Source organism: Dermochelys coriacea, chromosome 1 (genome assembly GCF_009764565.3).
Source record: "Dermochelys coriacea isolate rDerCor1 chromosome 1, rDerCor1.pri.v4, whole genome shotgun sequence".
Lineage (NCBI taxonomy): Eukaryota > Metazoa > Chordata > Testudines > Dermochelyidae > Dermochelys > Dermochelys coriacea.
The window spans coordinates 135,367,407-135,383,770 of record NC_050068.2 but is presented as its reverse complement, the minus strand read 5'-3'; the positions used below and the strand labels follow the sequence as shown (position 1 = coordinate 135,383,770).

Here is a 16,364-nt window from a genome sequence, read left to right as displayed (position 1 = left end):
TTGATTCTCTTAAAGTATGCCACTTCTACATCTTTAAAATGTATTTTCTTTCAGTTGATTACCATGAATATGTTAGCTGCTTCTTCACAGATAAAGAATACTAAGGCATAGGAAGACTTCCAAGCTATTGCTGAATTTCTCACTAGGAATATATCAAGACAAGCCGTAAAACCTGTATGACTACTTTGTGCTCTCTAGAAGCTATATTCCTATATAGAGGTGGTGAGAAAATTTGATACACTTCATTAAAAATCTTCTTTCTTGAAGATTCTATACCTTTAATGTCTTTGGTTGATGTCCACTGGGATGTTGGGAATTGGGGTGGGAGGACAGAGAAGACCTGAGGTTAACGCGCTCTCGTTCTTCAGAGACGTGTACAGAGTACATATACATGGACTGAAGCCTAAGATGGTTTGTGTGAAACCCACACGGTGTTTTGAGGGTAAGAAGCTTACTTGCAGAGTTGATTATCATGAGCGGGTTCTAAAGAGCATTAGTTTGCTTAGATTAAAGAAAGTTTAAAACCCAGTTTATATGCAAGTAATTATATAGTGGCCCAGTTTAATTGAATTTTGATGTGAATGGTTGGGTCAGTAATCTGTGAAACTCAAAACCATCCTATAAGCTTTCTAGTCTGCAAGGGTCATGAAATTGTTTAATGCTAAAGTATGGTAGGCGTTTAAGTGGTTTATCTTAAAAATGTAAGAAGTTGATGTTGGGTTTCAGTGAGACTGCAAGAGATTTTTTTGAATAAGTAAAGGTGGGTTTTTTTTGTTAGCAAAGTTTTGGAAGTACCAACCTTTTCTAAAGGGGGTTTTCAGAAAACAGTTGGATTGTTGTAGAATTTTAAAGGAGAGAATTGTGTTCCTGAGCTTCTGTCAAGGTTCCTTCACTACTCTGAACTCTAGGGTACAGATGTGAGGACTTGCATGAAAGACCCCCTAAGCTTATTCTTATTAGTTTAAGTTAAAAACTTCCCCAGGGTACAAACTTGTCCTTGTCCTTGAACAGTATGCTGCCACCACCAAGAGTTTTAAACGAAGAACAGGGAAAGAGATCACTTGGAGACGTCTTCCTCCAAAATATCCCCCCCAAGCCCTACACTGCCTTTCCTGGGGAAGGCTTGATAATAATCCTCACCAATTGGTACAGGTTAACACAGACCCAAACCCTTGGATCTTAAGAACAATGAAAAATCAATCAGGTTCTTAAAAGAAGAATTTTATTTAAAGAAAAGTTAAAAGAATCCCCTCTGTAAAATCAGGATGGTAAATACTTTACAGGGTAAGCAGATTCAAAACGTAGAAAATCCCTCTAGGCAAAACCTTAAGTTACAAAAAGACACAAAAACAGGAATATACATTCCCTCCAGCACAGCTTATTTTACAAGCCATTAAACAAAAGAAAATCTAACACATTTTCTAGCTAGATTACTTACTAACTTTACAGGAGTTGTAAGGCTTGCATTCCTGCTCTGTTCCCGGCAAAAGCATCACCCAGACAGCCCAAACCCTTTGTCCCTCCCCCTCCCCCCACTCCAGATTTGAAAGAATCTTGTCCCCTCATTGGCCATTTTGGGTCAGGTGCCAGCGGGGTTACCTTAGCTTCTTAACCCTTTACAGGTGAAAGGATTTTGCCTCTGGCCAGGAGGGATTTTATAGCACTGTATACAGAAAGGTGGTTACCCTTCCTTTTATATTTACGACAGCTACCATTTCCCTTTCTATATACCAACACAAAATATGTTCGTTTGAAGATTTTGGTGGGTAAATTGCAGAAATTTTGAAATTTAAAAAAATCTTTCAAATGTCCATTTAGTCAAGATGGAATTTTCAGGAACACACAGTGATTAGACTCTTCCTGTATCTCAAATTTCAACCTTTAAGAGAACGCACACAATTGTCTACATTTGATACTTAATATTCAAAGTTCTAGCTATGACAAAGAATTTCTTTTAAAAAGATAGTTAACAGCTAAAATTGACCTTTGTTACACATAACAAGCATGTAAAATACAATTTGATCATAACTGTTGATAGAGTGATTTCTACAATTACTAAAAAGTTGTTTGTCATTACTTAATATTCTAGTCAGGAAGGGCAGATGAAATGGATCCCCCAGATGCGTTATGCACTTCCACATAATTTTTCACAAAACTATTTTCACTGGATTGGGCTTACTGAATTCAGTGGAATGCGGAGGTGTCAATTCAGGAACATGGTCTAGTGGACAAAACACTGCTATTTATGTAACTTGGAGTCAGATCTGGGTTCTGTTCCTGACTCTTCACTCTCTGACCTTTGGTGTGTCATTTTCATCATATTGTAAAACTGAGAAACATACCTACCTATTTATACACTTAATTCATCAGTATCTGTAAAGAGCTCTCAGATCCCAGATGAAAGGTAATGCAAAGCATATTACAGAAGAGGTTGCTTTGGGATAAGTGCATGATGATTTGTTTTTATTTTCATAAATAATACAATATGTTCTCATTGAGCGTTGAAACTACTCTATTTTCTAAGCTTTCAAAAAAGTAGCTCCTGTATAGAGGGCATAAATCCATGGTGCTAGGGAAGACCTGAAGAACAAAGTGGGATATGGAGCAAATAAGAGCGGAGAGAAGAAACGTTGTCTTGCTCTTCAGCAACTCAACTATCAATTCTAAGTAAAACTTCTGTGCCTGCCACTGGACAACTCAGGTTCCCAGGAGGCACTGCTTGGAAGCCATTTCGACTCCTGAGATGTAAGGGCTTCTGCTACTAGGAACCCTGGCTACAGCTTATTCTTGGTACTCTCCATCACCTTCATTCTTCCCTGTGAAAGATTGGCTTTCTCATCTTTTCCCCTAGTACACCTTTGGCCTCCCTCTATCCACTGAAAGCTGCTTCCCAATAATTTCTATTCCCTGTGATTGTGTTCTTCCTCTCTTCCTTCCCTCCCTCCCTCCTTTAAACCCCTAATAGTTATCTTTGTTTGGAAGTTACAGAGTCTTAGGACCTGTTTTTTTCAGAAGTGCTGAGTACATTCAGCTCCCACTCATTTTAATTGGAGTTGTGTGGGAAGTTCAGTCCCTCTGAAAATCTGACATGGAGACTTTCATCTCATCTTCCAACCCTCATTCCTTCCTCCCCCCCCCCCCAACCTTCTATCATGATTTGGGGCATGGAGGATTCACTTATGAGTCCATATGTTTGTGAAATTTGAGAACTGTTGCCTTTGTGACTTGCCCAGGCAAATCACAATCTCATGGTGTCCTGGACTTTGGCAGATGTAACTGAAATTTCTAAAACTTGGATGTTTTGAGACATACTGATAGAGAAATTCTTCAACACCTGTCTTGTCAAAAGCACCCGCCCTCGGTCCACATGTGGTTTGTCTGCACTACAACATAAGCCCGGGCTCAGACACCAGTTTGAGCCCAATCCCCCCTCCCCCCCCACATATCTTTCTCTTGGGCTAGTAAATGCTCCCTAGGACCTGGCCAAGGGGACGGGGCTAAACCTAAGTCTCACTGGGACTTGGGTCCAAACTCTATCATTTTGTAGTGTGGATGTAGTTCGCAGCCAGATCACCAGACTCATGTCCAGCGAGTCTGCCAATACTATCCCACAATCCTGTGGGCCACAGTTTGTTGGCCTTTCTATCCCAGACTACCCAGTTGATGTCGAGGAAACAGAAGGATCCCTCCTGGTTCAAGTACAGCTGTTCGGTGTGTAACCCTTCCATTTATTCTGACCACTGAACTGAAAACAGATTGAACTGTTGTCTGCATTAGTTATGACCAGTGACAAGAAGTCCTCTGCCAAATGCGCTGCTAGCGGGTCACGGGATGACAGTCAGATTGCAGTAAATTTCTGATGTGAGACAAGCAAGATGTTCAGCTTCAGTAAGAATTCCAGAAATGACCATGTCTACCAAGAAATAGTGGAGAAGCTGGCAGTGTTGGGGATTCAATGAACTGATGACCAATGCAGAGCATGGATCCAATGGCTCAAAACTGACTATTATAAATTTAAGGAGGAGAGCCACACCTCTGGGAGTTCCCCAGCATCCTGTCTCTTTTACAAGGACTTTGACTGGGTGCTTGGAACAGTGACTGGCACTGTCACCCCCTCCCCCCTCAGCAGTTCATGATAGCCTGATCAGTTGGGATGGTGGCCTTCTGACCCTTTAATAATTTAGATTCTGGAGGGGAGCCAGCAGCCACTGGCTCAGGCTAGCAAAGTGACACTGGTGCTCATGCTCCTTGTGAATCCCGCTTCGAAGGAAATTGGATCCAGCAGCTGAGGTGGGGAAGAACATCTGCTACATGGAGTTTTTGCTAATCCCTGTGTATCAGGAGGGGAGTCAGAGTAGCTGTGAGTGTGTGAATGAATTGGGCAGGGAAGTGGGGAGAGGAATGAGGAAACCTCATAGGGTAGGGCGTTTGCAGAAGAAATGGGAAGGGTTGTGTCAGAGGAAAGTATGTGGGGGGAAAGTAACATGGCACGGGAAGGGGATAACTAAATTTTGTCACTGGAAGGAAGGAGGGAGTCTCTTTAAATTTGTGCTTTGGGATGGGTCTGTGGAGCACTGTGGACCTAGTTAATATAGCATTTTGAGATCTACTATGAAGAATGCTCCATATATGCTGGGTATTATTTATTAATTATAAATTATACATTAAATAAATGTAAGCCTAAATATCTGTTTCTGTGGAAATGAGTATTCCCGTTTGCTTTTGCTTTTCAAACTTAACAGTAATAAGGAAGATATTATTTTGGAAGAAAAATGTTGTAAACCTTGTTGGGAGGTAGATTCCCAGCTCATGCCTGTTTCACATGTCGGTAACTTGTCTAAAGTGCTAAATATATACAATATACTCTAACATCTGCTACACCAAATAAAACTGAATAACAAATTATAAAAGTGAAAGCACGTGTGACTATTAAACACCAAAATCTGAAGCATGAATAATTTTTTTCTCCCCCTCACTGTTTTCCAAGATAATCTGAAAATCTAAGGGCCATTTGAGTCATTTACTCACATTTGTGAACAGTTCCTCACCTGGGTTTCCCCATTGACTCCAATCTCTAGTGAGTAACTGTTTACCAATGTAAGGGATTCACAGTCTGGTCCTAAACTTGGGATATTTCATTTTCACAACAAGTTTTAGTAATAGTTTAATGTTCCAGCCTCAAAGTTTTTGATGTTTTATCTCCCAGGGGTAAAGTACCACTGTATATATTGGGCCAGAGGGTGCCATTCTTCTACTACTGAGTAGTACTGTACTTGGTGAGTAGCATCACTGCTTTAAGAACTAAATGCAAAGGCCATTCAAGGCAATGGTAGTAGGGTACTATTCAGTGAGAGTGGCAGAAGTTGGCTCATATTGTGGCTGTTAAGAATTCTAGAGAGTAACTTAAATTTCAGTAATATTCTTTCCAAAGTATAGTGCCACTTTATCTGCAATATCTGTGAAACAATTAACTTGTGTTAGTTTTCACTTTGTTTTTTACTAAGGCTGAAGACCTGCAGATATGGTGCTTTCTGGAATGAAATTCATTTTTTACCCTTGAGTCATAGGAGACACTCTGTCCTGGAAACAGATAGACTAATACTGTATTCCATTTTAGCACAGAGCCACTCACTAACAGGGCTGTTTGGAATTAAATTTGGCAACTTGCCTGGATATATTCTGTTTTTAACAAGTACTGCTTTGTGCTTTAGCACCCTGTGCTCCCACCCCCAACTTTGTAACTGGAGGGAGGAATAGAGGGAGGGAAACAAAAAACAAAACAAAACAAAAAAGCAGCTGTTAGAAAGAAAATGTGGAGAAAGAGAATAAAAAGAGAGGGGAAGAAAAAAGAATTCTTCCACACAGCAGCTGTTAAAGTTATTAAAAGAGGAAGGCATCATTTAAAATCAGATCACTCTTATTCAATATTGAAAAGGCTCTTGAATGTTTTTGATTATGTTGTTAAATTAAATATAGTATTAATTTTTAGGGTGTACAAAGATTTTATTGGAAAATTAGCCGAACATTTGTTTACCAGGGAGCAGAGCCTGTGATAAAACAACAGTTAAAACAAATTCAGATTTAGAATCCTGTATTTTAAAATTCATAACCATAATTCAAAGTAAATTCAAAGTAACTTTTTGCTCTGTTTTGTGAGTGGAGGTATCTTGCAATGAAGAATGAAAGCTGCTTATTGATTTGGATTAAAAAAATCATAGCTTGACAAAGGACTTAGACAGAAACAAGAGTCGGAGCATGTACCTTGAATGTATTTTTAATTTGATTTCATTTTCACAGCATTTAATTACTGTCAATTGTCCAAAGAAAAGTGCCAGGGATTATTTTTGCGAAAATATATGTTCATAGAATATCAAAGTAGCTGAAAGCAATAACATGTGAAGGAGAGCAATGCTGTGCCATTGGTAAACTGTTTATAGTCAGTATATTCTTGATAAACCAATAGAAGAACATAAATTGTACACTTAAAAAAAATAGTTCACAGATGAAATGATGGATAACAAACTGGTACTGAGGCTGAATAGCATCACTGAAAAATGCTTGGCTGTTTGCCCAAAAGATGCTGATTTAAATCCATCCCTTGGACAGAATATGTGTAAGTCATCCTGATTAAGCGATCATAAAATACTAAAATTAATTATCTTGAAATAGTTGCCCATTAGGCTGTAGGTCTGTATTGCCCATTAGTGATAGAATGGCACAGTGAGGGTTTTTTTAAAATATATAATTCTGTCTGCTCTATATCTGATATGTAGGAAAATTGCAGGGCTGTGATCTCTTCTGTATATACCACTGAGAACATCCTACCAAGTGCGATCTTTTCAAGGTATAATTATGTGCAAGTAAAACCAATCCTTTTGGTTGATACTGTGCAGCTGGATCTAGTTAACAAAAGGGAGGATAAATGGGAATAACCACCTTTGGCTTTGTAAATATAAACTCACAGGTGTGCACAGATTTTGGGGAAACTTCACTTTATAATAGGAAAAAAAATGAGTTGGCTCCATTTTAGTTTTTATGCTAAAAATAATTTCCTGAGAATGGGGTAGAGCAGCCAGGAATTCCATTCGTAATATTTTATGTAGATAACCTTCAATACACATGCAAAATTAAAATGTAACCACCATTAGTCAATATGGGCCTGGTCCCTGTGAGGTGCTGAGCACCTCGAACTGCACAAGGTTGGGTGCTATCTTAGCTAAATGAGGTTTTGTTTAGTCAAAAGGGAAGATGACAAGGTAGAAATAAATTAAAATACAATAGTTAAAATAGAGAAACAAAAGGGGGGGGAAGGCTTTCCTCCATCTCCTTTGCAGTTTGAGTAAAGCAGCGGAGAGAACTTGCTTCAGTAGCCCAAATTGAAAAGGTAGAGCTGTGGACTCATTATATATAGAACTATTGTACAATTGTTTTAAATGTTGTTACCTTAAAAAAAAAAAAGGGGGGGGGGGGAAGGGACTCTGTTTCCAGTTTATAGTCAAAGCTAATGCAGTTCAGAATTAAAATTTGTCTGAACTAGTCTGTAAGCTTCAAAATAGTAAGGTACAATCTTTAAAAGTGATCTTCCATCTTGTTTATAAACAACAATTAATTCTTTTAAAAAAAAAATCTACAGTATTGAGAAGTAGGTGTATGGCCCAACTACTTATCTCACAGCAAAATTTATGCTAAGGGAACAATAAGGTTGCAAAGTGAAGCAGCTTGAAAGTAGAGGCAATATGATATTTTCTGTCTTCTTATCTCTCCCTTTCTTAATGATTCCCAACATTCTGTTCACTTTTTTGACTGCCGCTGCACATTTTGTGGATGTTTTCAGAGAACTATCCACAATAACTCCAAACTCTCTTTCTTCAGTGGTAACAGCTAGTATCTTGAGTGGTAACAGCGACATTAACTCCCAGCAGAGTACTTAATCATGTGAGTATATCCCGTTAAACTAGGACTGATTTCAGTAGGACTACTTTTATCCTTAAAGTTACATATGCGCTTTGCTGGATCTGGTGTAACTGTCCCCGAAGCATTTGGTTTGAGGCTGTTATGTGAAAATGGACAGTTTATTTGTAAGCAACACTAAATGACAGAAGAAATGAATATTACATGGATGGGATCTGAGTTACTACAGAAAATTCTTTCCTGGGCATCTGGCTGGTGAATCTTGCCCATATGTTCAGGGTTTAGCTGATCGCCATATTTGGGTCGGGAAGGAATTTTCCTCCAGGGCAGATTGGAGAGGCCTTGGAGGTTTTTCACCTTCCTCTGTAGCATGGGGCATGGGTGACTGAGGGAGGCTTCTCTGCTCCTTGAAGTCTTTAAACCATGATTTAAGGACTTCAATAGCTCAGACATAGGTGAGGTTTTTTTTGTAGGAGTGGGTGGGTGAGATTCTGTGGCCTGCGTCGTGCAGGAGGTCGGACTAGATGATCAGAATGGTCCCTTCTGACCTTAGTATCTATGAATATTTTCAATGTTTTTGCAGCCGTGTCAGTCCCAGGATATTAGAGAGGCAAGGTGGATGAGGTAATATCTTTTATTGGATCAGCTGCTGTTGGTGGAAAGGACAAGCTTTCAAGCTTACACAGAGCTCTTCTACAGGTCAGGAAGTTGAAGAGCAGCTCTGTGAAACTTGAAAGCTTGTCCTGTTTACAAACAGAAGTTGGTCCAATAAAAGATATTACCTCACCCAGCTTGTGTCTCAGAAGAAATGGATGGCATTTTAGCCTGCTACTGTCCAAATTCCTTCTCTGACTCTGCTCATCCAGATGTGCCCACACTGTACTTTTGAGAGGAGAGCATATTGCTCTTCCAATCAGTATGCTGTCTCTGAAATGCAGAGTAGTATGTAACTAGTGTTCGGGGTGACTTGAAGGCTAATAAACCAAGAGTCTAATGTTCATTTTCTTTCTTCAAAGAGATGTGGTGGTCACTTGATGTACCCAGATTTGTAATTGCAGATGAGATCAATAGTTTGTCCTTGGAGGAGGGGACATACAGCAGACATGCAACACAACTGTATTTTTAAAACTCATTTGGCTATTAAAAAATTAGAACCATTGCATGTTCTTGTCAGGCAGCCATTTTAGTTGTCCTTGGACAAGTCAAATTTTTATTTTTTTAAGTAGTTGCCTTATTGCCAAAATAGTAGAAAAACTTTTACTGATATTTTTGTACATCTGAGTCTCTTCTAAAAATCTTCCTTGTGCTAAATCTAATTTTTCAAAATCTATCACGGCACAGTTGTTAATTTGAAAAGTAATAAATACAATTCCTTTTACTGAGCTAGATACTTGAAGAAAATCCTCGGTCCAACACAAAGAAAACTGGCAGTAGCTTGGATTTTTCCCCCTTCCGCTCCATATTGGTATCACTCCAGTGGCTTCAGTGGAATTTTGCATTTCACATCGATACACGCCAAGAGGTTCAGGTTTTGTTTATTTAATATTTTGCAATTATAAATGTAAAGGACCAGATATCACTACTATCTTTTACATTTACCTTTCTGACCTAATGATCTTACACACATCAAGACCATCTTTTTGAAAAAACAAATCCTAGATGGGATTAGCACTCATCTGCATGAAACACAAATGAAGAATCAACATGATAAAAATAGCTTTCTGTGCTGCAAAAATGGAAAGGACACTGACATATTTTACATTAATAAAAAGTGCAGTGTTGGGCTTTCCTTCCTCTTTCTCCTGTTATCTTTAATTGGTCTCTTCAGCTGATTTTTTCTAAAACTTACATGTGATTCCTTCTGCTCTTGATCAGCTGGCATGAGCTATTTATCTACACTGTGCGGTTTGATTCTCCAGAGAACATTTTTTATTTGACTAGCAAAACCAAAAAAAGTGATGTTTCCAGGAGCCATGCAAAACTGATGCCAAAGTATTGTATGCAAAGGCGCTGAGAGGTATGGACAAGGGAGTAATTTCATGTTGTATAACATGGTTTGCCTGGGAAAGCAGAATTTGCTGCCTCCTGCATGCAATCTTTTTAGCTATAAATGCTTCCCATTTTTCCATCTTCTCTCTAGGACATGAATCCACATGGGAAAACCTGCAAATTCAGTCGTCCTAAAGCAGAGGCAACAGTACCTGATGGTAGCACTTACATTTACAACTCTGCATACCAGGATTTCTTTATAACATTTCTTAGTCGGAGTCAGTTGTTCTGTTAAATGGTAGTCTTCTTTTTCCCAGTGATGCATTAACACACACGCTGCAACATTTTCTACAGTGTGTGTTGTATTTGGGTGGAATGCATTACTTTATGCTGTACATTTTAGAAAAATTTCAGCTATTAAAATGAAAAATTAATGAATGCTTTCTTCTTGCATAAAAGAAAATGGCTACTCCGCTGTGTTAAATTGTGACACCCACAGAACTATGATGGGGGCAGTGCAGAGCCACATCACCTTGTGGTGAGTTCAAGCAGAGAATGACAGGTTTCAGAGTAGCAGCCGTGTTAGTCTGTAGTCGCAAAAAGAAAAGGAGTACTTGTGGCACCTTAGAGACTAACAAATTTATTAGAGCATAAGCTTTCGTGAGCTACATCCGATGATGTGAGCTGTAGCTCACGAAAGCTTATGCTCTAATAAATTTGTTAGTCTCTAAGGTGCCACAAGTACTCCTTTTCTTTTTGCGAGCAGAGAGTGTTATCTCAAGTTCCACTGTACGTTCCAGAGAGTATAGGGGAGTCATCCCTTCAGGTGATGCAGCAAACTCCATTCTCTGCAGGAATGTGTGTGTTGAGGGTGTGCAGGTAGAGACAGAGCAATATTCAGTGTGAATAGAATTCAAGAATTCCTGGTTCTGTTCTTTAATCCGACATATCACATAGCTGCTGTTCGCCCCCAGCTATTCAATTTCATAAATGTTTTATTTATTTACTGCAAAAAGTGTCTTTAAAAAAAAAAATCACAAACATCCAGATATTGAGTAACACTTTGCTGGATGTAATTTCAAATTATGTTCAAATTTTAAAAGAAATTGGTCCAAATTTGTGAAAGGTACTCACACTCTAAACCAAATATATTTTGCGTGGGTGGGGAGGATGGAAATTGCACTGTGAATATTTTGTCCAGCTCCAATTATGATTTAAGATGTTAAATTTTGTTTTTTGTCTGCAGATGCCTACATTCATGTATAACTGTGCCCTTGATTAGAATACAGATTGTTTCCTTCGCACAAACTGAATTAGAAATAGTTTATACAACCTAATTTTTACTACACCATCAAAGCGTGCATATTGTACTGTATTCTCCCCCTTGGATCCTAAAAAGGAAGTGTCCTACCTGTGTTTTAATTTGTTTTTAGTTCCCACTAAGTGTGCCAGGTGTGTTGTTCAAGCCTCTAGTTAATAAAAGAATGAAATTGCTATCGCTGTTAACTAACTTTTATCCAGACAGTGTCTGCGTGTATCTTAATTGTAATATAGGTTAGTACATTACAGTTTGCTGTTGGGTAAGATGTTTTTCACAATGGGAAATGGCTTTCATGGCAACTAAGTTTAAGGCTCTTAACCTACGTCTCTGCCTGTTGGTTGAGAATTGCCACACTAATTGCAGAGGGGTTAGTACAGCAGATATTTGTGGAGTATGTTAATATGGTGATTGCTTGTACAGCACTCAGCACAATTGGATTCCAGTCATGACTGGGTGTTTTGGGTGCCACCACAGTGCATAAAATTAATATTGAAACATTTAAGGGGCATAATCTTAATTATATTGCTTCCCGTATGTGTGTGTGTGTATGCAGGTAAGCAGAAAAGCATCTATCTTAGCAATCACTTTCTCCTAAACTAAAACACTGAATTTCCACACGTGTTGAAGGAAACTTTTCTTTGTGCAATGCATCGTACTCGTGGCTGGAGTGTTTTCTTCTTTTCAAGTCAGACATACAGTATATAACTTGGAAGGAAAAATAAAATCCCTTTTTAAGGAATAAATAATAGCTGTTGTTCTATCACTGCCAATCTAACCTAGCAATTCAACTGCTGAGTTACTTGAGAAAGTTTTGTTCGACATTTTCAATGTCTGAAAGTTGACTTCAGTCTTTTCACTTGATGACATTAACTACTGAATATTGTTAAAGGGAAACTTTACATGGTATGATCTGTCCAAGAAGTACAAATAAAATTTTAAATTGGTATCTGGTGTCATATGGAACATTTTTACACGCATAATAGATGCCAAGTTACAACTGCATGAGATTACAGGAGTATGGATGTGATGAGTCGTCCATTTGTCATTTTTTTCCTTCAGGATTTACCATAGGTTTGTCATGGTGTCTCATAAGATGGATGACTCAGTAATGATTTATTAAAGAACTTTTCCTTTGGTTCTTCCATGTATTCGTACAGGGTTTGGTACTAGTAGCTTCGGAGCATCCACCATCCTTAACTCCTGCTGAATACTGCATTGATACAGTTTTTGCATTTAATAAGTGTGTATAATATTTAAGCAGTAACTAATGAGGCATAGAACATATTTGGGGGATTCATAATTGGCTCTGAAGGGTTCATGCCAGAGGCACAGCTGCGTGTCAGTAACCTCAGTTGGACATTAATCCTGAGAAAATGCCTTGTATTGAGGTTGATATTGTTGTCATAAAATGAAAATGAAAAATCAGAAGCATAGGGATTTTATTTTAAACAGTTGATGCAGTTTTAATTATGTACAGGAATCGGTTAACTGTACATTAGCCAATTACTTGGTTCATCTCTCAATCTCTTGGAATGTATCTTTTTCCTGCTCATGGCTGAGATCTTCACATGTAGAAGAATTTGACTGTGTACAGGTGTGAAACTAACTAACTCCTCCTTATTGCCCAAGCTAAGAGAAATTCACAAAGTAAAGTAACAAAATATAAATGAAGAAAAATGCATTGGATTTTAAATAATTTCTCTGAATAATCTATGATATTTTCATTATACATGCCATTAAAATTCTTTAATGTCTGGGACCAGGGAAGGTGCATGGGAGCTATGAATGCAACTCCATTCCTCACCACACTGTTCTTTGTTTTCTTCTTATTGTACAGAAAAAGCTGTGGTGATCCAGGGCTGTACTTTTTTAACACTATGGTCATCATCATATGTACAACATAGGAAATAGACTTCCACACCTTTAGTTCCAGATACCGCCATCCTCTCTTCCTGAAGAGTTCATAGAATCATAGAATATCAGGGTTGGAAGGGACCCCAGAAGGTCATCTAGTCCAACCCCCTGCTCAAAGCAGGACCAAGTCCCAGTTAAATCATCCTAGCCAGGGCTTTGTCAAGCCTGACCTTAAAAACCTCTAAGGAAGGAGATTCTACCACCTCCCTAGGTAACGCATTCCAGTGTTTCACCACCCTCTTAGTGAAAAAGTTTTTCCTAATATCTAATCTAAACCTCCCCCATTGCAACTTGAGACCATTACTCCTCGTTCTGTCATCTGCTACCATTGAGAACAGTCTAGAGCCATCCTCTTTGAAACCCCCTTTCAGGTAGTTGAAAGCAGCTATCAAATCCCCCCTCATTCTTCTCTTCTGCAGACTAAACAATCCCAGCTCCCTCAGCCTCTCCTCGTAAGTCATGTGCTCTAGACCCCTAATCATTTTTGTTGCCCTTCGCTGTACTCTTTCCAATTTATCTACATCCTTCTTGTAGTGTGGGGCCCAAAACTGGACACAGTACTCCAGATGAGGCCTCACCAGTGTCGAATAGAGGGGAACGATCACGTCCCTCGATCTGCTCGCTATGCCCCTACTTATACATCCCAAAATGCCATTGGCCTTCTTGGCAACAAGGGCACACTGCTGACTCATATCCAGCTTCTCATCCACTGTCACCCCTAGGTCCTTTTCCGCAGAACTGCTGCCGAGCCATTCGGTCCCTAGTCTGTAGCGGTGCATTGGATTCTTCCATCCTAAGTGCAGGACCCTGCACTTATCCTTATTGAACCTCATTAGATTTCTTTTGGCCCAATCTTCCAATTTGTCTAGGTCCTTCTGTATCCTATCCCTCCCCTCCAGCGTATCTACCACTCCTCCCAGTTTAGTATCATCCGCAAATTTGCTGAGAGTGCAATCCACACCATCCTCCAGATCATTTATGAAGATATTGAACAAAACGGGCCCCAGGACCGACCCCTGGGGCACTCCGCTTGACACCGGCTGCCAACTAGACATGGAGCCATTGATCACTACCCGTTGAGCCCGACAATCTAGCCAGCTTTCTACCCACCTTATAGTGCATTCATCCAGCCCATACTTCCTTAACTTGCTGACAAGAATGCTGTGGGAGACCGTGTCAAAAGCTTTGCTAAAGTCAAGAAACAATACATCCACTGCTTTCCCTTCATCCACAGAACCAGTAATCTCATCATAAAAGGCGATTAGATTAGTCAGGCATGACCTTCCCTTGGTGAATCCATGCTGACTGTTCCTGATCACTTTCCTCTCCTCTAAGTGCTTCAGGATTGATTCTTTGAGGACCTGCTCCATGATTTTTCCAGGGACTGAGGTGAGGCTGACCGGCCTGTAGTTCCCAGGATCCTCCTTCTTCCCTTTTTTAAAGATGGGCACTACATTAGCCTTTTTCCAGTCATCCGGGACTTCCCCCGTTCGCCACGAGTTTTCAAAGATAATGGCCAAGGGCTCTGCAATCACAGCCGCCAATTCCCTCAGCACTCTCGGATGCAATTCGTCCGGCCCCATGGACTTGTGCACGTCCAGCTTTTCTAAATAGTCCCTAACCACCTCTATCTCTACAGAGGGCTGGCCATCTCTTCCCCATTTTGTGATGCCCAGCACAGCAGTCTGGGAGCTGACCTTGTTAGTGAAAACAGAGGCAAAAAAAGCATTGAGTACATTAGCTTTTTCCACATCCTCTGTCACTAGTTTGCCTCCCTCATTCAGTAAGGGGCCCACACTTTCCTTGGCTTTCTTCTTGTTGCCAACATACCTGAAGAAACCCTTCTTGTTACTCTTGACATCTCTTGCTAGCTGCAGCTCCAGGTGCGATTTGGCCCTCCTGATATCTTTCCTACATGCCCGAGCAATATTTTTATACTCTTCCCTGGTCATATGTCCAACCTTCCACTTCTTGTAAGCTTCTTTTTTATGTTTAAGATCCGCTAAGATTTCACCATTAAGCCAAGCTGGTCGCCTGCCATATTTACTATTCTTTCGACTCATCGGGATGGTTTGTCCCTGTAACCTCAACAGGGATTCCTTGAAATACAGCCAGCTCTCCTGTACTCCCTTCCCTTTCATGTTAGTCCCCCAGGGGATCCTGGCCATCTGTTCCCTGAGGGAGTCAAAGTCTGCTTTCCTGAAGTCCAGGGTCCGTATCCTGCTGCTTACCTTTCTTCCCTGCGTCAGGATCCTGAACTCAACCAACTCATGGTCACTGCCTCCCAGATTCCCATCCACTTTTGCTTCCCCCACTAATTCTACCCGGTTTGTGAGCAGCAGGTCAAGAAAAGCGCTCCCCCTAGTTGGCTCCCCTAGCACTTGCACCAGGAAATTGTCCCCTACGCTTTCCAAAAACTTCCTGGATTGTCTATGCACCGCTGTATTGCTCTCCCAGCAGATATCAGGAAAATTAAAGTCACCCATGAGAATCAGGGCATGCGATCTAGTAGCTTCCGTGAGTTGCCGGAAGAAAGCCTCATCCACCTCATCCCCCTGGTCCGGTGGTCTATAGCAGACTCCCACCATGACATCACTCTTGTTGCACACACTTCTAAACTTAATCCAGAGACACTCAGGTTTTTCCACAGTTTCATACCGGAGCTCTGAGCAGTCATACTGCTCCCTTACATACAGTGCTACTCCCCCACCTTTTCTGCCCTGCCTGTCCTTCCTGAACAGTTTATAACCATCCATGACTGTACTCCAGTCATGTGAGTTATCCCACCAAGTCTCTGTTATTCCAATCACGTCATAATTCCTTGACATCACCAGGACCTCCAGTTCTCCCTGCTTGTTTCCAAGGCTTTGTGCATTTGTATATAAGCACTTGAGATAACCTGTTGATCGCCCCTCATTCCCAGTATGAGGCAGGAGCCCTCCCCTCACAGACATTCCTGCCTGTGCTTCCTCCCGGTATCCCGCTTTCCCACTTACCTCAGGGCTTTGGTCTCCTTCCCCCGGTGAACCTAGTTTAAAGCCCTCCTCACTAGGTTAGCCAGCCTGCTGGCAAAGATGTTCTTCCCTCTCTTCGTAAGATGGAGCCCGTCTCTGCCCAGCACTCCTCCTTCATGGAACACCATCCCATGGTCAAAGAATCCAAAGCCTTCTCTCCGACACCACCTGCGTAGCCATTCATTGACCTCCACGATTCGACGGTCCCTACCCAG

The 16,364-nt window shown here is 40.5% G+C and overlaps 1 protein-coding gene and 1 long non-coding RNA gene across 7 annotated transcripts in view; both read left to right on the top strand.

Moving 5' to 3' along the window:
* GPM6B (glycoprotein M6B) overlaps positions 1–16,364 on the top strand; it is a 148,715-nt gene that overhangs the window by 24,299 nt on the left and 108,052 nt on the right. The window lies entirely within an intron of this gene.
* On the top strand, positions 5,206–10,338 carry LOC122457860. The gene is made up of 2 exons (XR_006277540.1): positions 5,206–5,276; positions 10,052–10,338. It is a non-coding gene; the product is annotated as an uncharacterized LOC122457860 (long non-coding RNA).